The sequence below is a fragment of the Canis aureus genome, chromosome 29 (assembly GCF_053574225.1).
Source record: "Canis aureus isolate CA01 chromosome 29, VMU_Caureus_v.1.0, whole genome shotgun sequence".
NCBI lineage: Eukaryota > Metazoa > Chordata > Mammalia > Carnivora > Canidae > Canis > Canis aureus.
Window position 1 is genome coordinate 27,207,233 of NC_135639.1, and position 24,766 is coordinate 27,231,998.

Consider the following 24,766-nt stretch of genomic DNA (forward strand, 5'->3'; position numbering starts at 1 on the left):
TGGAGCTCATACCTGCCTGGACATATTGAATGTGCCATAAAACTATCAAATTTGGATAATCAATTTCTGTTATCTAAGGCATAGGCTGGCTTAATTTCTAAATGTTAAATTCCGCCCATAGACTTCTTTACAAATGATTCCTGATACACATATCTGAAAGTATATTTTCAAAAATGGCATTAGCCATTCTGTTTACACAGAAAGAGCTGTAAGCAGCAAGCCCTGGTGTATGGACTTGGATGTTTTCTAGCATAAATGCCATTGTTGTCTATGATATAGACTAAAAATGATTAATAATAACCTTGTTGGACACAGGCCCTGGGGGACTTCAGAGCTGCTTTTTGTGTAGGTTATTTGTTTGCATTTCAGAAAAGGAAAACTTGTGAAATATGGAGTAAGACTGAGTGAGCTAATGAATAAGTGGGAGTACAAGCTTGACCAAATGCCACTTCAAATCTCAACAACCCAAACCTCCCATTTCATCATCTTTTGTAAATTTGTCCCTTTGTCTTTTAAAGGGTGGAAATGGACTGGAGCTGGATGCTACCCAGGGTATTGTTTTCTGGCTAAAGACCAGAAATGTCAGTAACAGAGAACAATAATCAGCATGGTAATGAAATGATTCTATTTATAACCTTCAACAAACCAGCTGTTTCTACAATCACAGGGAATCGTGCTTTGATCAGTAGTTATTCAGACTATTAGCAGATAAATATGCCTAAGGATTTCACAAGTTTGGTTATCCTACTGCAGAAGCTAAAGTTCAGTCAGGACCTTCATATATATATGCATATATGTATATGTAGTATATATATATTTAAAAGATTTTATTTACCTGAGAGAAAGTGAGGGCAAGAGAGATCAGAGGGAGAGGGAGACTCTTCACTGAGCAGAGAACCTGACTTGGATCTTGATCCCAGGACCCCAAGGTCCTGACTGGAGCTGAAGGCAGACATCCAACCTACTGAGTCACCCAGGCACCCCAGGACTTTCTTATATTTTCAATTATTGAATCATAAATGGAACCTGAAACATTTGGCTATTAGAAATGAAGTATAAACTGAGAGTTCATGAATTTACTAACTGTCTGGGCTACTCTAGCTAGTACTGCATTGTAGTTACCACCCTCAAAACAGAGTATTTCTTTATGAAGTAGAAAGACACACAGCTCAGATCCAACATCACTTTGAATGAGTTACTTACTCTTAACGACTACACCACACTTCATAAAGAGCTTTGGTCCTACAGTACAAATACCTGGTTTCAAATTCTAGTTCCTCAATTTACTAGCTATGTGTCATGGCATAAAAAATTTGATTTTTTTTTCCCAGAGTCTCTTTTTCCCTCATCTGCCAAATTCTAAGATCTATTTCACTGGGTTTTTGTGAGGATCAAATAGAATAATCTAAGAAAAGCATGCTTAGCTCACCACCTGACACACAGTGAAGTGCTCAATAAATCAACACTCTTAAAGAACTTCTGACATGGCTGGAGTTGCACTTTCGCTCTCCTTTTGAAAATTCATCCTTCTTTCTTACTATGTATTATATATTTTTTTCTTTCGTTTTCAAGATTTTATTTATTTATTTGACAGAGAGAGAGAGAGAGAGAGCGCGCGCACACACAAGCAGGGGGAAAGGCAGAGTAAGAGGGAGAAGCCTAGCAAAGAGCCTGATGCGAGACTTGATCCCAGAACCCTGGGATCACGACCTGGGCCGAAGGCAGATACTAAACTGACTGAGCTACCCAGGCACTCATAATATATATTTTTCTATCTTAATTTTCACTGCAGTATAATACACATAAAAGTGCATAATCTCAAGTGTTGATGAATTTTCAAAATGTCAACATACCCATGTAACTAGCATCTTGATCAAGAAACAGATTATCATGAGCCTTATAAACCTTGCCTTGTGTTCCTTTTGTTGGGTCACTAGCCCCACTCATTTATTATTTTTTTTTTGAAATGTACCTTTAAAAACTGTCTGCCTATACAATTTACCATAGCATTTGAAAAACTATAATACTTAGGAATAACTTTACAACATATGTGTTAATACCTATAAAAGTGAAAACAACAGAACAGTGCTAAGGGGAATTTTAAAAGTTCTAAATAAATGGAAAGAGATACTATCTTCACAAATGGGACTCAATATGGTTAAGATGTTCACTCTTTCCAATTAATCCACTGATAAGAGTCAATGTAGTATCAATGGAATTCAGCAAGCAAACTAACAAGTGGATTCTAAAATTTGAATGGAAATGCAAAGGACCTAAAAGTTAGCCAAGTGATCTTGCAAAATAAAAACAAAGATGGAGGACTCACACCATTGAACTTTAACAATAAAGTAATACTAAATAGGTAGTGTGACTTTGGTATAAGGATAAACATGTAGAACATCAATGAAACAAAAGACAGACTCCACAGAGACTTACATATGGCTAGTTGATTTTTGAGAAAGGTGCCAAGATTATTCAATAAGGACAAAATAATCTTTTCAAAAGATGATGTTGAAACATCTGGATATCCATATGGAAACAGTGGACTTTGTTCTTTACTTTCTTTAAAAAAAAAAAAAAAAGATGAGAGAGAGCAATACACGTGCGTACATACACAAATTGGGGGAGGGGCAGAGGGAGAAGCAGACTCCTCACTGAGCAGGGAGTCCAACAAGCGGCTTGATCCCAGGACTCCAGTGTTCTTTACTTTCAACCATGTAGAAAAATTAACTTAAGTGGATTCTGGATTTATATGTAGGAGCTAAAACAGAAATGTCTAGAAGCAAGCATAGGAGAAAATCTATGTACTCTTGAAACAGGCAAACTTTTGGTACACAGGGGACAAAAGCACATGGCATGTGGCAAAAATGTAAACTTCTGGTTTCTAAAATAAACAGTAGGGCAGCCCCAGTGGCGCAGCGGTTTAGCATCGCCTGCAGCCTGGGGTGTGGTCCTGGAGACCCTGGATCGAGTCCCACATCGGGCTCCCTGCATGGAGCCTGCTTCTCCCTCTGCCTGTGTCTCTGTCTCTCTTTCTCCCCCTCTCTGTGTGTGTCTCTCATTAATAAATAAATAAAATCTTAAAAAATAAAATAAAATAAAATAAACAGTAAAATAAAAATACAAACTACAAACTAGGAGAAAATACTTGCAATATATATACATTTGACAAAAGACTTGAATCCAGAATATATAAAGAACTCCTAGAACTTAAAAAAGAAAACAAATAACCCTAGTCTTTTTTTAATGAGCCAAAATTTTGATTAGACATTTCATAAGAAAAGAATACGGATGGCCAATAAGCCCATGGAAAGATGTTCAACATCATTAGTCACTAGGGATATACAAATTAAAATCACAATGAGATACTACTGCACACTTATGAGAATGGCTAAAATTAGAAAGACTGATCATACCATGTATTGGCAAGAATAAGGAGCAACTGGGTCTCTCACATATTGCTGGCAGTAATAGTTAAAGACACAATCACTTGAAAACACAGGGAGCAGTTTCTTATAAAATTGAACACATACTTATCATATGACCCAGCAATTCTACTCCTAGACATTTACTTCCCTTGCAAAATGGAAATGTATTTTTTAAATTTATTTTTAATATTTTTTAAGATTTTATTTATTTATTCATGAGAGACAGAGAGAGAGAGAGAGAGAGAGACAGGCAGAGGGAGAAGCAGGCTCCATGCGGGGAGCCCGATATGGGACTTGATCCCCGGCCTCCAGGATCAGGCCCTGGGCTGAAGGTGGCGCTAAACCGCTGAGCCACCCGGCTGCCCTGAAATGTATTTTTATACAAAGACTTGTACATATATGTTCATGGCTGCTTTATTCATAATAGCCCCAAGCTGGAAAAATCTCAATGTCCACCAAGAGTTGATAAGAAGAAAAAAAAAGAATTCATAAGCAAATTGAGATATCTATAAAATGGAATAGTTTGTGTGTGTGTGTATATATATATACATATATATATATACACACACACACACATATATATGAATTATAAATCTCAAACAGATGCTGAACAAAAGAAGCCAGGCACCAAAACTCATATTTTACGACTCTATTTATGTGAAACTCTAGGACAACAAATCTAATTTATGATAAGAACAGATCAGTGGCTGACTGAAGCTGGATGTGGGGATGGAATTGATTGAGTAAGGGTGCAAGATAAGTTTCTGGGGCAATAAACATGTTCTACAGCTTGATTGTTACACAAGTGTTTGTACACATTTGCCAAAATTCAAACTGTATACGTAAAGTAGGTGTATTTTATTGTATGTAAATTATATTTTAATAAAAGTAAAACTAAGGATAGAGTATTCCTTTTTTTTTTTTTTTTGGATAGAGTATTCCTAAGGATAAACATTACTGCAATATTAATTTCATTTGTAACTAAGATATTACATTTATAGAGAGTTCAGGAGATAAAGGTCTTTGTTATCAAGCCTCTTCTCTCTATCATTCTCCCATACATATTTTTCTACTAATGGCTTAAGTAAAAGTAGCAAAATTTCAATTTGAGAACCTTTAAAAATCCACAAGGGCACAGTGAAAAGTTCAATTATTAAAAAATCAAAAGGCTGTATATTAGAGTGTATGGGAGAAAGGGTAATGGTTACTGGTGGCAATAGAATTGATTTGGCTTTCCCAACAAAAGCTTGATGACTCAACCACTACTGTTCAAATGTCTAGGAAAGCTGACAAACAACCTCTGTTTAATGGTAACACTAACTTTCTGTCACCCCTGCACATCTCTTCTGCTTTTCTGTTTACAATGAACAGTTAGCTCCAAAAGAAAGAAAGGAAGAAGCTGTCAGGTGACAGGTACATGAAATGACTTAAGTATTTATTTATAAGACTGTCCTTAGCTTAGTCCTCAAAGGCTAAAGGCTAACATTCCCCCCAACCTTCACCCCCCAAAACATATTATAAGCACCACTTTGAAATTACCATGAATTTATTTGAAGCTGCTGTCTGGGCCAGGAAGGATAAATATATACTTGCAGGCATCAACTAGCTTAACCACCACCACTGCAATATCAAGTGTGCTGGCTTGCTAACTGTATTGTGTATAGGTTGGAAGATGCAGTACAGACTGGCTGAACTTGATGGTGAAATGATAGATGTTTTTAGCTGGCAGTCAAACCCTGCTTTAACCACAGGGAAAGGTATGGTAAATAGAGAAAGAAAAACATTCCAGACACCATTTGGAATTGGGAATGCAAGGACTAGATAAAGAGAGTAACAGTTATGACTAGAGAGAAGCAAATAATATTTAAAGATTCTGATGGTCCTTAATAAGGCCTTTGAGGAGGGGGGCTTGAAATAGTTAATGGGGATCAAGGAGTGCACTTGGTGGGATGAACACTGGAAGACAAAATAAAAACTTTAAAACAAGAAGGGCTTTGAGGAAAGATTCTGGCATTGAAACCATGGTAGAAGAAAGGGGATATAATGATTAAGATGATGAGTGAGTCTAAGAACAAAATGGGCAAGGGTTGTGCTGGGGATAAGGCTGTAGCCTAAGATGGGTAGGACAAGAACTTTGACTAAGGCTGGAACTTTAGAGTTATCAATTAACCAACAACCATTTACTGAATGACTACTCTGGGCACTTTTCTAGGTGATAGAAAAATTGTGGCACAGTTTCTTTACCTTCTCTAGGAAGGAGTGGAGGAAGAATATATAATAAATGTTAACTTCAAAAAAAAAAAAATAAATAAATAAATAAATAAATGTTAACTTCAGAAACCAATAAATATTGTCAAGATAATGAAATAAGGTAATATTAAAAAGGGAGGGAACAGTATATAACTGAGGTGGTCATGAAATGACACAGAAGGAGTTAACATTGGAGATGAGATCAGAATATGAGGGCCAGTCTAGTTAATATTTGGGGATAGCCCCCCACCCCCCACCCCAGACATGAAGGAGACAAAGGTGTGTTCAAGTGAAAGACAGAAAGAAGTCTAGTATGGCATGAGCAGAATGAATGTTGGGAAATGAGGTTAGTCAGGTGGCCTAGGCCCAGATCACAAAGGTTTTCTGGGCCACAGTAAGAAGTTTGGATTTCATCCTAAGTCTAAAGGAGAACCCCTGGAGGTTCTGAAGTAGTCAACCAAGACATCATCTGATTTATCCTTTAGAAATATTTATACAGCTGCCAGGTAGAGAATGGTGAGAGGAGAACAAGAACAAATTAAATGAACAGAGGAAGACCAATTAGTAGGCTGATAAAATAATCCAGGCAAGAGGTCCTCATGACTAAGATTAAAGGAGGTAGATTAGGAAGTACTAGGAAGAGAGATATTTTATCATCACAAGGAGGACCTGTTGAGAATTGTTAAATTTTGGTTATAATACACATTTACTTCAGTGTAATAATTTACTTCCTCAATAGTGCTGATCCTTCAAATATTTGATCTAGCATATTAACCTGGAAGGGGACAGAACTAGGGTTCTTGTTCCTGTGGCCAGAAGAAACAAGGTAAAACATTCAAGAGTTTCGAGGGAGGAAAAGGAGGATTTTTTAAAGGTCTATAACTATACTTTCCATTGGCTATTGCCAAGTTTTAGTTAAATAAGAATCTAAAAGCACTGACTTTAAAGTTTTTTGTTTTTTCCTTGATTTCTTTGTAAAAATATCTTATGGAAGTTCAATACTGTCTTGATTAAATTCAAAGGAAATGGTATTGTCTGCATTTTGATAAGGACGGAAAGAGATTAAGTAAGTACACAGAAAGATGGGGACATGGTGATGGCAGAATGGCTCTGGGGCCCTCAAAGAGTTAGGATAGAAACAAAGAGGAACCCAGAAGGGTTAGGGCCCACTGGCATTTGGGTTATCTTTATTTAACAGAAGATTTCAAGAGAAACTCAAAGGACTTGGCCATAAATTGTACAGAATGAAAGGTAATGAGTGTTCAAAAGTGGGATCATAGCTTTTATTGTTCTGGTTTTCAGTTAAAAAACCTATATTATAACTTTCAGTGATCAAAGAAGTAGTCCATTATCCTATTCTCTTTTGGGAGGGAGGGTGAGGTGAGAGTGCAAATGAAAAGAAATTGGTGGCTCTACATATAGAATGGGACATGCATTTTAACAGAAGTAAACATCACATTTCTCAGTGGGATTATTATATTAATATTTTAACAGCTTCTACTAAATATGATTACATATTAGGTGAACTCATAAATATGTCAGATCTGATTAGTGAACATGGAAGACAGGAAGGGGTATATTATTCAGCAGAAGGAAAGTTCACATTATAAATCTGACTAGTTTCTAATAACCAACAAGAAAAAGCCTACAATCACTTCAATTCTTTCAAATAAAACTCACTAGAAACAAACTCACAAATATCTCAGTATATATGATTATTTAATGACTGGACACTTGACAATCTTTTTTCTATTTACTAAATATAGGAAAAGCCATATAAAAAATGCACAAGATCAAAACAAAGCCATTTTGATTATTTTCAGGCTCCTGGGGGGGCAGTTAAAGAGATAAGACAGTTACTTAACATTGTTAGGTTTCAAAAGTGGGGCTCTTGTTTCTGTACTGGGTTCCCTCATGCAACTTCATAGCTTCCAGGGCAATAGGTTCTTTTGTTCTAAACCAAGAAACTCACAGCAGTTTAATTTACTGCTGCATTATTGTAGCTACTAACTACACACATCTTGAAGGCTGGTAAACCCATTGATGTAGGCAGCGCCACCTTAAAAGGATTTTTGGATGGGTCTTAGTGATGGGGGGGGGGGGTAAGGACATAATGTTTAATTATAAGAAATGATTGAAATAGGCACAGACATACCCCGGGTGCCTCTGCACTGCAGCAAGCTCTAAACTTGTTATCGTTAATGGTTTAAATTTCACTGTGCTAATCATTTCAGGACACAAGCCTTTCTTGATAATCTAATGAATTATTCCAACATCCTTCAGCAAAAAAAAAATCCTCCATGACAGCACTAATTACAAGACGTTTTCCCAGAGCTTATGTAAAATATGACAGAGCAGCAGCTTAGGGAATTGCAGAAAACTGCTTCTAATTTCCACTGAGAAACTGACAAACACCTCTCTTTCATCTCTCCCAGCTCTCAAGTAAGATTTAACTTTCTCATTTAGTTAATTACCGAGTGAGGATCATCATTTCCCCGGATCGGAGCGGCACAGAGCCTTTATCGTGTTAACTTGTGAACTTGATCGATGGCTGCTGCTAAAACTTAATAACTTCACCCCCTGGCAAATTGTAAGATAAATATAATAGGAGAAACTCTGACAGTAAAAACCTGCCAGAAATGAGCGCTGTGTTTATGTTTCTTTGCAGGCAGCAAAAAAACAACCGACAGCTTATTACTGGTTGCGTGTTACTTATATTTAAAAGACTCCAGGCAGTTAACTTTCTATGTACTGTTAAAACTTTGCTCACAAGATGGGGAAAAATGGGAAAAAGCACAGTAATGCAGACTTGGAGAAGTGAGGAAATAGGAAGAAAACAATAAAACAAAAGGAACAAACCAAACAAACTGAGAGAAAGACAAGGAGAAAACAAATATACTGTGTAAAGTCTTTTAAAATGTCATGTTCATTGTATAAAATGTCCAACCTGCATATATAGGCATAAAATCCTTAAAAAGAATTCAGGACTTCTAATACACTGTATGAACCATATCTAGGAGCCAAGCAAGAGAATTTTGCTCACGCACATGTTTTCAAGTCCATGCCTGAAGAATTCAATTAACTGCATAATTCCTAGATCTCTTTTCGAAAACCCCTGCAGCTAGAAAACCATTCACGAACTACACCACCATTTAACCCTTTCTTAAATGAACACCCTATAGCTAGGAAATGTGTGAGTTTGTCTCAAATAGTTCATCTAATTTTACGTTCACCTTCCACACCTCAGCTAGCCAATGAGAAGGAAATCATCTGGAAGTTTTTCTTTTGGGTCAAACTTGAATTTGAACTTGGAATTTTAACATTTAAACTCTGTGAAGGGTTGGTATCACAGCCAGGTACAGCATGAAATTCATGCCTTTTATAACCAACAGTACTAAGGGCAGTAAACAAGGTCCAATAATGAGGTATTACAAAAATAGAATGGCTGTTCACCAATGCCAGTTCCGTCTATCCTCTAAAACTGGTAACAGGGCTGAAAACAAATCTATGTACAAATCAGCAAGTCTGTCACACTGATCACCCTCATAGCATAGAAGGAGTATGAAAAATAAAATATGAACTAAATTTTGGGGAGTGCAGAGAAAGGCAGAAAAGACTTAGGACTTAAAGTTAACCCAACTTGTGACAGTATTTACCATCCATCATGTGCTATGACAGTTGTCAATAACTGAAGGCTTCATGCTGCAGTCCAAGGGCCCACAGATTTGAAAGCTAAAAGGATTTGGAAAACTAAACATCAAAATAGCAAACCAAATTCATACTTGCTAGAGGGACAAATCTGATTCTTCATTGTTTTATTTTCCTTTTCATTAAATAAGGATGTAGTGGGGTCAAGTAGAGAAAGACTGATTTGTTTTTAAAAAACAGCATTTATAATAGACATATTAGACAATATGAAAAACAAAGACGCACAAAGAACATAAAAATTACCCATAATTGCCCCTATCAACAAATAAAGAATGATTACATTTTGGTGGCTATGTATCTTTCTGGTTTTTAAAAATATATATACTAGTCAATTATTTGACGTATAGGGGAAGACCATATTTCTGTGTCATCTAGAGGATTTTTTTTCTATAACATCAAATTAATCAGGGCAGGCAAAATTTATCTCCTTTGCCTCAGAGAGGTCAAGATCTGATCCTGGAGGATACAGAATTACAGATCACTGTGACTGTGGAAAGGAGGAGAGAGATGAGGAAGAGGAAAACAGAAGAGGCAGGAGGGGAGAGAAGGTTGGAGGAAAGGGAAGAAGGGGAAAGAGAGAAGGGTCGTGAGAGAAGGGGGAGAGGGAGGAGGAGAGAAGGAAGAGGAATGACGACAGTGCCTGGGGACATAAGAAAGGAGAGAGTTGGGTGCTGGGAGGGGGGTAGGTGAGCCCTGAAAGAGTTGGGAGAGATAAGCAGGGGTAGTGAGAGATGGGAAGGGGGAGAAAGACAAGGGGCTACAGAAGAGATGGGGAGGTAAGTAGGGAGCAGGAGTGAGGTGGAGAGAGATGAGGAGGGACAAGAATAAATATAACCAAATGCAACAGGGACCCAGCATTACCAAGTTCACCTGCAATATGCTTGTTGGACAAACAGGTCCTCTCCCACACAATAAACAATAAACAGCAAGAGGGAGAAAAGATGAAAAACCATTTTCCTAAACCACTACTTAATGTTTCAGGCAGAGTAATAAAGTTTAATTGTCTGGAATCTGGTTGCTCTTTCTGTAAACTTCCTCAAATAAAGGTTGCTCATCTGGATGTTAAATAATGTTAATATTACCAAAATAAAATTTATGTTATGGAGAAAGTTTACACTAAGAGTCTTCTCCCCAACTTCCCCCTCACATTCTCCTCTTTATTTTAGCATTTGAAAGTTAAGTCCTACCACAAATAACAGGGAATGATGGAGGCATTGGTTGCCAGAGGAAAACAGCTTATAGCACAATTTAAAAGTACATGGGGAAAATATAGCCAGTTTTAAATAAAGAAAAAAAACTGCTCCTCCTCTTTGTGCTGTAATCCTTACATTTTTGTGTCCAATAAAAAGGTCTCAATGACTTGGTAACACTTGCTTCTGAAGAAAGCCTTTGAGAAGGTATATCTAAAACCTGGATTAGAAAAATACAAGATTTTTGGATAGGATCTTAAGAAGCCAACTCAGCTTTCCAGAAGAAATTCAACTCTTTCCAAATGCTTGTTAATGCATGTTAAATGCAGCAGGAAATAATCCTATGAGGCAGCAGCACAGGCCTCTCTTAGCTGCAGTGAATGAAGTAAATGACTTGTAACTTCTGGAAGTATTGGTTATCTTCAGGTAAAACTTTAATAACCCTTGGAGCATCAAGGGACTAAAGACATTTCTCTCTAGAATACTTGGGTAATTGTTTTCTTAATTTATCCAGGAGAAGCTTAGTTTGGATGCAGCATCTGTTTTTTTAGCAGAGGTGATCAAAATAACTCGTGTAAGTTAGTTGAGTTCAGACTGAATTTCAAAATGCAGTTGTTATGTAAGGTGAACAGTTTTTCTAAAATGAAATTTTGGCCCTTCCTCTTTTTAATGACAATAAAGCTCCAAGTCAATGACTAAGACTAAATGTAAAAGACCAAGACTGCTTTGTACAGATGGATAAATACATTTTCTACAGTCAAAAGTGTTTTACATGAGTACCAAGACCTCAAGTGCCACACTGAAGCTAGTTCAAATGTAGTTTTGAAGGAATTTATATTTATGTAACGGAATATCATTAAAAAATGACACTGTAATTTGGCACTGATTCTATCCCAGCTCTACCATTTGCTCAATATGTGATCTTGGGTAAATTACTTAACTTATCTGTGCCTTAATCTCCTCACTTGTAAAAAGGGAATTCTTACAGTACTAGTTGGAGGGGTTACTGTTAGGATTAAAAATAAAATAATACATGTAAAGGCATTTAGAAGAGTACCTGGCACACAGTAAGGACATTGACTGTCATGCTTCTAACTAGGGAGGACTGCAATATACTTAGTTGTTGATTATAATTAGCTTAATGCTTTATCAAATACAATCTTCTTTGCTTTTACAATAATTTTATATTCAGAAATCTTCACTTTCACATTAGATTTTCAACTCTGAAAAATAGAAATTAACATAAAATGGAAGCTCAAAAATATTTGGTAGACTGAATTTTTAATCCAAACTAATATAAAGAGTAAATATCGCTTTTTGGGAGTACAGAGGTAAAACATATTTGGAGTTCCCCTGTCTCACCACAAAGATGCTACTATCAGTACACTGAAACTTTGTCTATAAGTACTCTGATGTGGCAATCTTTAATCCATTGTTTTCTAAGGTTCGTTTCAATGTTTTTGTGTAGTAAAATACATAAAAAATTACTATGCAAAAATCTAAAAATCAAGGTAAGACTGAAGTTCCAAAAGGAATGACAATTGCCATTAGGTTGATGTTTCCATCAAATATAAGAGTTGGAAAGAAAGAGAAGAGCAAAAGAAAGACCTGGAAAAAAGTTCTACAATATGAATAAAAGGCATGTGCGCATGGATTTTTTTTTTCATTTCCAATCTTTCAGAGCAATTGTCAAAACATTCCCATAGCACTCCAATTTAGTGAGGGAAGAGCAATAAGGAAATTATTAGAATAGTAACAAGACTCTCAATACATTACTCTAATTTCTAAAATCCACTTTACTGGTATCTACCAAAGAGCTAACATCCTGTGTACAAAGTACATTTTGCTTCCTTCAGACTTTGTACTTAGTTTTAGTGATCAGCAAAGATAGTGCTAGCACTGAAACCAGACTGAAATTCCAGCTGTCATCAGCACCCACCCTCCTCTCTCTCAAAAACTGGCAGAAAGGGGTGCCTCAGTGGCTCTGTCAGTTAAGCAACCAACTCTTGACTTCAGCTGAGGTCATGATCTCAGAGTCATGAGACTGGGCCAAGTGCTGGGCTCCATGCTGGATATGGAACCTGCTTAGGAGTCTCTCTCCCTTTCCATCTGCCCCTCCACCACCTCAAACAAAACAAAACAAAACAAAACAAAACAAAACAAAACAAAAACAATAACAATAAAAACAAAAAACAACAACAACAAAAAACACGTGGCAGAAAAACTATTACCATGTAATTTTGTCAAAATAGTAGGGCTGCATGAAGAGACTGCAAACAGATATGAAAAACCTATTGGGATCGTTCTCAATGCTTTATCAAGGTTATTGTGCTCATGATCAGGTTATTTAACTCTTCCCCACCAAGGGTACTATTTTTAAGGGGGTTTTGTGGGCCAGTGACTATAGATTTTTTATGTTTCTGAGGAGAGAGTCACAAAAAATTTCTTTTCAGAAGACGACAAACTTCCACCAAGGATTTTGTGTGTGTATTTGTTGGGGGTGGAAGATGAAAATGAACTCAGTAAGAAATGAAAATCAAGATAGTTACTTCATAATATTTATGTACTTGATTTAGAAATAGAAATCATATCCTTTCTTTGTAAAATGAGCCTTTCTTAAAGCATGAAATGGCTTCCTAGTTTACTACTCAACTTTTTAACTTTACCTGGGTGTCACACTCACATGGAACCTATAAATATGAAACTCAAGGGTACCAACTTTTTCTCACAAGATTTTTCTGTGTCAAATGTTCTGAAGTTACTCTATTTTTATTTTCTGTTGAAGGAACTGAACTTGGATGCTCTGGAAACAAATCATTATGAAAAGTTTTCTATAGTTGACAGACATAAATAGCCCCATAGCAACAGTGAGGCAGCATGATGGCTCAGCCCTATCACTAATTAGCTATGTGATAATGGGTAAATTTCTCCTGTCATGGGACCACATCTGTAATATGAGTAGGTGGACGGGATAATCTGAGGCTCAGTCTGGCTTTTAGATTTTGAGTCTATATGATTCAGTTCCATGGTAAATTAAAACAGAGATCCAGGGCAGCCCGGGTGGCTGAGTGGTTTAGCACCGCTTTCAGCCCAGGACCTGGTCCTGGAGACCCAGGATCAAATCCCACGTCAGGCTCCCTGCATGGAGCCTGCTTCTCCCTCTGCCTGTGTCTCTGCCTCTCTCTTTCTCTCTCTCTGTCTCTGTCTCTCATGAATAAATAAAATCTTAAAAAAAAAATAGAGATCCATTCTTTGTATTTTCTTACTAAAAAATTAACATATTAGAATTTAAGTGAATTAAATTCCCTCAAGTGAAAAGACATTATTTTCATAATATTATTTGGACAAGCAATATTTTCCAGAATCTGAAGAATGTCGACCTTTTCTTAAATGATTGAATTTTTAATGCAATGAAATGCTATCATTCTGAGTGACAGGTACACAGGTAACATTATTATCTTTTCAATTTTATACCTGCTAAAATATTCCATAATTAAGAAATTAACACTTTAAAAGGAATAACCTTTCTCAGGCTGACAGTAAAAACTGAAGACCTAATAATGTCATCTTGAAGTTTTCTGTGTCTTAATGTAACTTATTCTTTCATACTTACTCTCATTTCCTCCATCTACTCTCTCCATGGTTGCCAATATTTAAGGAAAGGTTTTCTAGAAAAATGTCAATAAATGAATGTATCTCTCTATTAAAAATCCCTTCATGCATTAGTAAAAAAATTTATCAATGTAACACACTGACTTGTCTTATTTAGGGGCAAATCAAAATAGTAGGGCTACATGAATAGATATGAAAAACCTATTGGGATCTTCTCAATGCTTTATCAAGGTTATAGTGCTCATGATCTGTTGTTCTCTACAAGTTTAATTTTCAGCACTATATAGCCCATAGCTCACTCTATCTTAGAGACCTTTATCTTTCAAATTCCAAAAGCCATCAAGTGTCCTCAAGGTCAAGGGGGTGTATTAGCTACTGTAATAAAAAGATAAATAAATATGGAAAAGAACTGGGCCTTAATTTCCATTTGAAAGATTAAGTTTCACTGGAAGTGGACAGCCCAGGTGGCTCAACGGTTTAGTGCCTGCTTTCGGCCTGGAGTGATCCTGGAGTCCAGGGATTGGGTCCCACATCGTTCTCCCTACATGGGGCTTGTTTATCCCTTTGCCTGTGTCTCTGCCTCTCTCTCTCTGTATCTCTCATGAATAAATAAAATCTTTAAAAAAAAAAAGTTTCACTGGAAGTTACAAACAGAATTTGTAGCACATCTTCCATGGAGATAGTATCTTTCAATGGTGAACAAACTAACAAGCATACATTGTAAGTTAAGTAAGGCTGTGAGAATAGGCTGGTATCAGAGTGGACATGGACCTACAGAATAGCAGTGACAATATGGGATGAGATAGGGAAAAAGACAGACTCAAGACATCTTGGTAGATACATTCTTAGGGATAACAACAAGGAGCCTGGGTTATTACTTAAGGACTAAGTAAAACAACTTACTATTTTAAACATAGTGTCAGACAAGCCTTAGAGCAAGCCTGTGTCTGCAATTCACAAATTATGTACATAGGCTTGAATGAGCTGGTTACCCTCTTTAAGCCTCAAGTTTTTTCACCCGCAAAGGGGAACAAATATTACCATCTATTTCCCAGGGTTATTAAAAGAAATAACAGGAGATTATGTGTAAAATGCTAAGCACAGGGTATAGCACATAAACACTCAATAAAGGCAGCTGTTATTGTTCACTAGCACATAAGAGCCATCTCAGCAATTCAGGTTGCATCAGCATCTGCCCACCAAACTTTGAAACTAAACTTTAATTTTTTTTTTAAAGATTTTATTTGCTTATTCATGAGAGACACAGAAAGTGGCAGAGACACAGGCAGAGGGAGAAGCAGGCTCCCCGTAGGAAGCCCTATGTGGGATTCAATCCAGGAACCCTGGGATCACACTCTGAGCCAAAGGAAGATGCTCAACTGCTGAGCTATTCAGGCATCTCTTGAAATTAAACTTTTAACCGAAACTCCATTATCAAATTCCCTAGGAAGGGAAATTATGAATTGGAATATTTTAAAACATGCTAACTTGTCTGGTCACCATTAGTTGATATGATTGGGGACAGAACTGTAAGGAAAGAACTAAAATTTAGATGTGATTAGATTGTAAGTGCAGCCCAGTAGAGCCAGGATCAAAGGCTCTGGGTGAAATCAGAAGAAACTACAATTCCAGGAATTTCCAAATGTACTGAGTTATCTTTTTTAAACAAATATATTAAAGACTTTCTATGTGTAAGTGCTCTACTAGGTGATGCAAATAGAGGGTAAATATTGACAAGTTGATTCTAAAATTTATATGGAAATGCAAATAGCCAATAATCATCAAGGTAATATTTAAGAATAACAACAAAACTGGAGGGCTTTTTGAATAACAAAACTGGAGGGCTTTGAACTTAGAGTTCAAGATTTGACAAGGACCTATACACACATGGTCATGTAATTTATGACAAAGGAAACTGCAGTAGAGAGGGAAATACACATTGTAATAAATAGTACTAGGTCAATGGATTATCACATACCAACAAAAAAGAACTCTTACCTCTACCTAATAATACCCAAACAAACAAAAATCAAATGGATCGTACATCCAAATGTAAAAGGTAAAACAATAACAATTTTAGAAGAAAACAGAGTATCTTCAAGACAGTGGAGTAGGCACAGATTTAAGTAGAACGTAAAAATCCTAACTATATATGGCAAAGATTGATAAATTAGACTATACTAAAGGACCTCTGTTCATCAGTAGACAACATTAATAAAAGTGCAAAGACAAGGCACAGAGTAGAAGAATATATTTACAACACAAATATCAAAGGATTTTGGATTCAGAATTTATATAGAACTCCTAGAAATCATTAAGAAAAATACATAAAACTCAATAGAAAAACGGGCAGAAAACCTGAACATCACTTCACATCTAAATGGTCAATCACCATATAAAAAGATGCTCAATTTTAGCTTTAAAGGGAAATTTAAATTAAAAAACACAATGTGACAGTATGCATAGACTTAACGCTACTGAACTATACACTTGAAAAAAATGTAGTTAAATTTTTTTTTTCATTTTTAACGACAATGGAAAAAAAATGAAAGAAGCCCACAACCAGATTCTGCTACACACTGTCAGAATGCTACAATGAAAAAGCCAAAAATCAGGTGTTGGTTAGTGAGGAAAAGGAACAATGGAACTTTCATTCACTATTGTCAGGAGTATAAATTGGTACGCCAGTTGGTGTCCTGGAAATTCCAATTCCACTCCTAGATACATACCCAAGAGGATACATGTATTCATTGTACATATTTACCAACAAATATACATAAAATTTTTGTGGTTGTCAAAATCTGAAAGCAAATCAAATGTTCATCTACGGCCAATGGGATAAATTTGGTATATTTATATAAGGAAATACTACACATCAATGAAAAATTAAAAATTACAACTACATACACTGTGACTCTCAAAAACATTATGTTGGGTGAAATAAGTCAGATAGTAAAGAATATGTGTTGTATGATTCCATTCATACGAGGTTTAAAAACCAGCAAAGCTAATGAATGATGTCAGAAGTGAGGATAATGTTACCCTTGGGAGGGGAGTGACAAAGAGGACAGAAATGGGCTTCTGGTAATGTTCTTTTTCTTTTTTTTTTTTTCCTTAAAAAACTAACAAACTCAGGAAGCCTGGGTGGCTCAGCGGTTCAGTGCCACCTTCAGCCCAGGGCGTGATCCTGGGGGCCCAGGATCGAGTCCGCGTCAGGCTCCCTGCAGGGAGCCTGCTTCTCCCTCTGCCTGTGTCTGTGCCTCTCTTTCAATCTGTGTCTCTCATGAATAAATAAATAAAATCTTGAAAAAAAAAAAACCAACAAACTCAGTGGTAATTACCCAGGTGTGTTCACTTTGTGGAAATTCACTAAGCCAACTTCAGGGTCTCTTGAATACTCTATTAGAAGGAGATGATTATATTCATAGGAAGAGGGATAAGGGTGAATAAAGTCCTGTTTGATTACAAATAGGCAGTCCTAATCCTTATTTTCTAATATAAAAGAAGCAGGGAGTTCTAATAAAGATTTAAATTTTTGCCACGTAATAGCCTTAGCCTCTAGCTTCACTTGCGACCCTATGGCCACATACAGACAATTGTTCCCATATGCCACAACTCTGAACAAGGTTAGAGCTCCCTCTAGCACTTTTAACTTAGGAAACACCACAGGCCCTTCCAGAGCTGACACAGTTTGGCGCTGCCCACAGTTAAATGCAATATGGCGATTTTTATTTTTAATTTGCTTTAATTGTTGCTATGATATGAATAATTAATAGGCTGCCTAAGCCAGTTTTGTAAAGTTCACAACACAGAAAGCCAGGAGAGAAATATCTACTTAGAAAGGAGGCTTAAAAATGGTTATAACTGCTATATTATTAGGGAATTCAGAATATTCATTCATGATTTGTGGCAACATTATGTCTAACCAACAAAGAAACATGCTACCAAGCACTTCTTACTACAAAATTCTTCTGGTCTTCATCTATTTTTCTCTTCATGGCTGCATAACCATTGTATCTACAGTACCGTATAAGAGCAAAGTAGGTCAGTGCTAGGAGAACCTTGCTCTTCAATGGAGAAGAGAAAGGTTTGGCTGTAAACACTTAACCTAGTTCCATCTATTCTAAAACAAGTATTTATTAGCATTAAATAAATCCCTGGACAATGGAGACCTATTCAAATTGGAGCCTGTACTTTTTTCCCATGCTTGTAAACTCCCTTCTCCACTGACACCTTAATCACTAGAAATTATGATATCAATGTTTCCACTTAGCAATATCTATTTCACATTTAAATACTGTCAGAAAGTATAATTTAGATATGATGTTGTAATCCTACACAATCCAGACAGAATGTGAGCAGGCTGTAAAAGTTCAGTGATTGTGATACACACAATCATCTGGGAATGCAGCCAGAAATGAAAGGGACTTCATTTTTCATTATTGGATTTCAAATCTTCCCCACCCTGAAACAAACACTGCATTTCAACATTCTTGTTAAAATACAAATATAAAACCTGCTAATGAATTAAGTTCCTTGAATGAAGGAGTGAGGATTAAAGAATGAAAGAATGTAAAGAGTCACCTTAAAAGTAAATTTATTTTAGCAAAGAATGTTATGTGTTATTCATTACTCTGCATTCTAAAAATTAAGAAACAGTTTTTTGAGTGATAATATGAAAACATTTCCTATCAACATTTTTTTTTCTTTTTTAAGCTTATGGGTTCCTCAAAAAAAAAAAAAAAGTGTGTCTATAATTAAAGGAGACTTTAGCAATTTCCAAGGGGATTTTTACCATTTTGTTTTTCAGCATTCTAAATAAAAATTAATACAAGTCAGTAGGATGTTCTCTCTTGTGCTCTGGTTACAGAGACAAGCACCTTTCAGCCAATGACAGTACACTATGGACATTAGCCTGGGCCTTTCCTGCACGTACCACAAAGCCATGATGCCACGTCACCAATTACTTTGGTTTTTGCATCACGTTATGCTGGTCACATGAACACAGCCACATTCATTCCAAGGGCAGCTCAAACTAGGGGTGAAATATTGTCTGAAAACAGTTCTTCATTAACCTACTGAGAGCCTCAGTCATGACTTGCGTTTTTCCTAAGACAAGATTCACTATTGCTTCTCTTCAATTCACCTAGTATCTGTTGGGAGCCTTATATCATGAAGTGAGACAAGAATGACAGATCTAAATTAACATGACAGAAAAGCTATTTGATGCTGCCTCTTGGTTTCTACATTTCACTCTCTTTTGTGGCATCCAAAGGCTTCAGAACCCTGGCATTAATTAAGCAACAGTTTTATTACACACAATCAAAGCCTGCAAAGAAAAACCTAACAGACAGCAAGAGGAGATTACAAGGTTCAATTAACAGTTTTACTTTTTTGTGGTTGCTAATTGAGGTATTTTTAATTTTTATCATCTCGCATGAAAAGGAAAAAACACTACGTGAGAGAAGATTACAAACCTAAAATATATTACTATGTAATAATTTTATAGAACCAATTTTCATACTTCTGTGTTTTCCAAATCCTGACTACTTATTAGTAAATTGTTAACATTTTTTTAAAGATTTTATTTATTTATTCATAAGAGACACAGAAAGAGAGGCAGAGACACAGGCAGAGGGAGAAGAAGTAGGCTCCATGCAAGGAGCCCAATGTGGAATTTGATCCCGGGCAAACACTCAACCACTGAGCCACCCAGGCATCCCATAAATTGTTAACATTTAATAGGCACCACAGAGAACTTTTTTCAATTACCTACACACACACACACCCTAATTTCTGTGTACCACAAACCACAGTGGTTGAAAGTACACAGCTATAGGGCCGGTCTGGGTTCAAATTCCAGTTCTGCAACATGGGCAAGTTGCTCCTCTCTCTGAATTCTAATTTATTTGTATGCAAAATGGGGTTGTACACTTCATGAGACTGTTGTGAGGATTTTTTTTTTTTAAGATTTTATTTATTTATTCATGAGACACACACACACACACACACACAGAGAGTGAGAGAGAGAGAGAGAGAGAGAGAGAGAGGCAGAGACACAGGCAGAGGGAGAAGCGGCCTCCATGCAGGGAGCCCGATGCGGGACTCAATCCTAGGACTCGCCCTGGGCCGAAGGCAGGTGCCAAACCGCTGAGCCACCCAAGGATCCCCTGTTGTGAGGATTTATGTGAGAGTGTAATGCCTTTAACCCATCATCTGGCACATTGTAAACATTCAATAAATAATGGTGCAAAAGGCTATCAAATTTGAAATTACAATCTCAATACTAAAAAAAAACAATTTACAGTTTTGTTTAAAAGTCAATTAGACTCAACAAATAGAATTTGAGAATTGATCTTCTGCAAGTGAACATTAGTTCCATTCAAACTCTACAATGAAGGAAATTTACTTTTGCATACCATTTGCCTTTGAAAAGAACGTGTTTTGCACATTTTTCAATTGAGAGGAAGCAGAGAATATATAATAATCTAAGTCTCAAACTTCTGAAGTTTCAAGAGCACTAAATAATAATATTAATTGGCAATCCACAGCAACCTAAAGAGTTGATCAAAAAATTAGTTATAAAAAGTTCTCACAATTTACCCTTACTGCATGTTCTCATGTTACAATGTTCAGATAATAGCTCCTGTAAGTGTTTCAGGCTAGCTGTAACTGTTTATATTACTCAGTACCCAAACCTTTCAAAACATCCTATATTCACAAAATTGTTATCACTGAAAATGGAATCTACTGCAATGTGGATACATGTGGAGCCTGTACCAACCCCTTAGTGTTCATAACAAAATATAAAAGATAGCTGTATTTCTTGGACTTAATTTCAGTATCAACCTCTTTCCCTTAAATATCACCCAGAGAAAAAGTTAACAAAAACTCCTCCAACCTATCGATTTTAAAGTCTAAAATGACACTATATTAATTCTACAAAAAACACATAAGATCCAAGGAAACTAACTGATTTTTTTTTTTGAAGTTCCCTAATAAAACTGTCAGGTTTGTAAGTACTCCAATCATAATAGAAAATACACAAAATGAAAAAGAACCTCACACATAGATGTAAATAAAACCACTCTTTAGGTTGCCCATTAATCCACAAGTGGCATATTCATCTTATTTACAGTATTATACCCCCTGCCACGATATTCCATTACAGAGTCACGCTACACACTCCATAGTTAACACTGTAGGAACCATCTCTTTTTAAACATGTTTTTCTCTATATATTTCCCTTTTGGCTTGCTCTCAGGTTAAACAAAACAAAACAAAACAAAACTTTACAATTAAATTCCTTATGCTATTAGATATTCTAAGAAAATATGTATAAAGTTAAAGAAATGATATCTGACATATAAAACATAATTACATTTAGTTCACTCTTCTAGAAGTATTTCGACATTCCTGTTTGTCATGGTTTTAGTGTTCCACGTGAGCAAGTACTTCTCACATATTTTTATAAGTCCAAGCATAAAATTTATGTCAATCATAACTATCAAAAACTTCTATTCCTTCCATTAAAGAATATGCAGGGATCCCTGGGTGGTGCAGCGGTTTGGCGCCTGCCTTTGGCCCAGGGCGCGATCCTGGAGACCCGGGATCGAATCCCACGTCGGGCTCCCGGTGCATGGAGCCTGCTTCTCCCTCTGCCTGTGTCTCTGCCTCTCTCTCTCTCTGTGTGACTATCATAAAGAAATAAAAAAAAAAAAAAAAAAAAAAAAAGAAATTCTATGTGTGTGCATATGCTAATAGCCATGTTTGTTTGCTTTTTGTTTTCATTTGCTTTCAATGAACCTGTTTCTTTACAATGATTCATTCCTCTCCCAAGCTGCTTCTCTCTTCTCTGAAACAGGATTTTAAGGTCCAACTATTAATTCTGATACCTTACCATGTTTTGCAATCACCAATCTGTCTAGAGCATGCAAACAAATATAAAAATATTTACTGAAGTGTAATCACAGCCTGAGCTTGGAAGCCTTAAGGGACATTTTTTTAATTGACAAAATTAATTACCAAGCTTAGTCAGGAAAAATACATTTTTGGTATAAAAGGACTGCCAATATATACTTACAATGTAAACTCTAACACGGATAGTAGGATGAGATCTGTATTCTAAAATAATTAGGAAGGTGTGAGTCACCACCTTGAACTAGCTATATAGGACTCATACTGTCCCACTCATTTTATATGTAGAACAATGGATCATGGAGCCATGGAGCCATATGGTCATCTTAGATACTTTAAAGACCTATGTTTATAAGGTAGGTGATTATTGTTGAGTAACATTTAAAGTTACATAAGAGGATTACTGACTAGGTAGCCCAGAAGAGAGACACTTAAGTTTTCTGAATACAAGGTTTGGCTCAGTTCAGTCAGAACAACATTTCTGGGGCACCTGGGTGGCTCAGTGGGTTAAACGTCTACCTTTAGCCCAGGTCATGATCCTAGGGTCCTGGGATTCAGCCTGGTGTCAGGTTCCCCAATCAGTGGGGAGCCTGCTTCTCCCTCTCCCCCTGCTGCTCCCCGTGCTTGTGCTCTCTGTCAAATAAATAAATAAAATCTTTTTTTTTTAAATAAATAAAATCTTAAAAAAAAAGACAACATATCTTACAAGCAGTCAAGGAGACAGGGGAGATGAAGAAATAACATTTGCTAGATGTCAAAAGTGTTATAGAAATGAAATAAAAAAAAGCTATAGGTGCTTTGTAATATGAAGCCAAGTATAATGGTAGAAGAGATATAAAGGGCCTCCAAATACTATTTGAAAGGCAACCTGGTATAGTACAGAAGTGACTCTGTAGTCAGAGATCTGAGTTCAAACTTTGACCCTATAAATTAGAGATGTGAAAACTTGGGAAAAGGTTCAACTTCTATAAGTTTCAGGTATCTCATCTATAAAATAACGACTATGCATCCATCTTATCAGGTTCACTTAAGTTTTGAAATAGCTAACACAGCTAGCACTATAGTGCCTAAACACAGGTCTTAATAATTTTTTTTTAAGATTTTATTTATTTACTCATGAGAGACACAGAGAGGCAGAGACACAGGCAGAGGGAGAAACAGGCTCCATGTACGGAGCCTGACGTGGGACTCGATCCTGGGTCTCCAGGATCACACCCTGGACTGAAGACGGTGTTAAACCGCTGAGCCACCCGGGCTGCCCACAGGTCTTAATAAATGTTAACATATTTTCTCTCCTCCTCGAACTCTTGAGTATAAAGAGGAAGGGAAAAAAAAAAAAGATAAAGGTCTTCCATCCTGTAGATGAGTAAAAAAATGGACATTTTCCAATTTTTTTTTAAGATTTTGAGAGAGAGAGAGAGAGAGAGAGAGCATGAGCTGGGGTAGGGGGACAGAGAGTGAAGCAGACTACCCACTGGGCTTAAGCCCAGGACCCCAGGATCATGACCTGAGCCAAAGGGTGACGCTTAACTAACCTTACCACCCAGGCAACCCTTCCAATTCGTTATATAGGAACATATCCCTAAACTAAAAATGAGGCGATGGGGAACTTAGGAAGGATTATAACAGCATCAGAGATTCAACTGGTTCCATACATAAGAACTTTAAATAAGGGTGTACTGGGTGAGCTCCAAAGGAGTAGACTAATGAAAATTTCTCTAACATGAACCCTATTCATGAGATTTGGGATTAGTAGAATCTAGGGTGACTTGATAATTCTATCTCTGTTAGGAAACAAAAAGGAGTTTCTTGGTCATTCAGCCAGTTAGACTTCTCTGTAATTACTATATAAACAAAAAAAAGATGCCCTCAAAAAAGAGACATTTATTTTAACACTGATCTTAAAAGAGCCAATTTTACTGGAAAAGAACTCTAACAATAAGAACAAATATTGGCAAGATCACTAGGTCAGATGGAAATCCAGAATCATAGGGAAAAAGGGAGAAACACCAATGTTATTTTGTAGAAAGTTGATATAGAGTAGCACAGTTACTTAAATTCATAGATCATTTGCCTTACAAGCTGGAGTCATGACATAAGAATAAGATTTTACATGTATGGATCCTGAGCTCATGAGTACTGGGAGGTTTAAAAGGGAGAGCTCAAGTTACACTTGAGCTTTTTAAGTGATCTATTTACACCATATGACTAAGAATGTATTCCATGGAGAGCTTATGAGCCCAGGCTTCTGAAACTGTCAAACTAAGAGAAAGGAAAATGAACGGCCACAAAAATCCATAAAAGCTATAAGTATAAAAATCTCTCTTCCAGATTAAGTATTGTAGAAAAGTATCATGAAAAATTCTACAAGTGGGCTTTAAAATATTAATATGCACAGTAGCACCATTCCCTTAGAATGTATGTTTGGGGAGGTAAGGGCAAGTCCTACAGATTAGTACTAAGTCACTGATCCTAAAATACTGAATAGGAATATTTTCAAGAGAAGCTATCAATCAAAAATAAACAAAACAAAACCAAAAATAAGGTTTCTGACAGAATTCCAAAATGAATACTAAAGATTTTAGGGGCAAGGGGTAAGGTGATGGGTACTACACAGAAGTAAAGTACATTTATTCTATGAGTTTTGCACAGGGGTATAGT

At 36.5% G+C, this 24,766-nt stretch overlaps 1 protein-coding gene across 12 annotated transcripts in view; it reads right to left on the minus strand.

The window, feature by feature from the left end:
* The window catches only part of BTRC (beta-transducin repeat containing E3 ubiquitin protein ligase), a 180,877-nt gene that overhangs the window by 33,346 nt on the left and 122,765 nt on the right, over positions 1-24,766 (minus strand). The window contains exon 1 of one of the 12 annotated variants that reach the window (XM_077877922.1): positions 2,437-2,562. The exons of the other annotated variants lie outside the window; for them this stretch is intronic. The gene's annotated coding sequence lies outside the window, so the exon portion shown is untranslated. Of the gene's footprint in view, positions 1-2,436; positions 2,563-24,766 lie in introns of those variants that run through there. 12 annotated transcript variants of the gene reach the window in all.